General features: G+C 47.6%; 1 pseudogene; it reads left to right on the top strand.

Moving 5' to 3' along the window:
- The first annotated feature begins 293 nt into the window (after window positions 1-293).
- LOC143936438 (5S ribosomal RNA) lies at window positions 294-412 on the top strand (annotated as a pseudogene).
- The last annotated feature ends 256 nt before the right edge of the window (window positions 413-668 follow it).

Raw genomic sequence — 668 nt, 5'->3', positions numbered from 1 at the left:
CCTTTTTTTTTTCACTTGTTTCCCAAGATAACCATCTTGGTATTTGTCAAGAGGGTTGAGAGTGTCTAAATAGAACACATATGGCCACATCACCCTGAAAGCACACAATCTCATTGATCTCGGAGGCCTAGCAGTGTACGGCCTGGTTAATACCTGTATGGGAGACCATCTGTGAATACCAGGTGCCGTAGGCTTCTTTTTATGTTGTTGGCGTTTACCTGTTTATTTTCGCTTGTTTCCCAAGGTGACCATCTTGGCGCTTAACAAGAGGGTTGAGAGTGCCCAAAGAGATCACCTACGGCCCCATCACCCTGAAAGCGCCCAATCTCATCTGATCTCAGAGGCTAAACAGTGTCGGGCCTGGTTAGTACCTGGATGGGAGACCGCCTGGAAATACCAGGTGCCATAGGCTTCTTTTTTTGTTGTTGGCTTTGACCTGTTTTTTTTCCCTTGTTTCCCAAGGTGACCATCTTGGCATTTGTCAAGAGGGTTGAGAGTGCACAAAGAAATTGCCTACGGGCACAACACCCTGAAAGCGCCCAATCTCGTTTGGTCTCAGAGGCTAAGCAGGGTTGGGCCTGGTTTGTACCTGGATGGGAGACCGCCTGGGTTTTCCAGATGCCGCAGGCTTCTTTTTATGTTGTTGGCGTTGACTTGTTTTTTTTGTT

This window comes from Lithobates pipiens, unplaced genomic scaffold (assembly GCF_037356315.1).
Source record: "Lithobates pipiens isolate NorthernLeopardFrog02 unplaced genomic scaffold, aLitPip1_a1.2 Scaffold_28, whole genome shotgun sequence".
NCBI lineage: Eukaryota > Metazoa > Chordata > Amphibia > Anura > Ranidae > Lithobates > Lithobates pipiens.
This window is presented reverse-complemented; position numbering and strand designations above follow the sequence as displayed.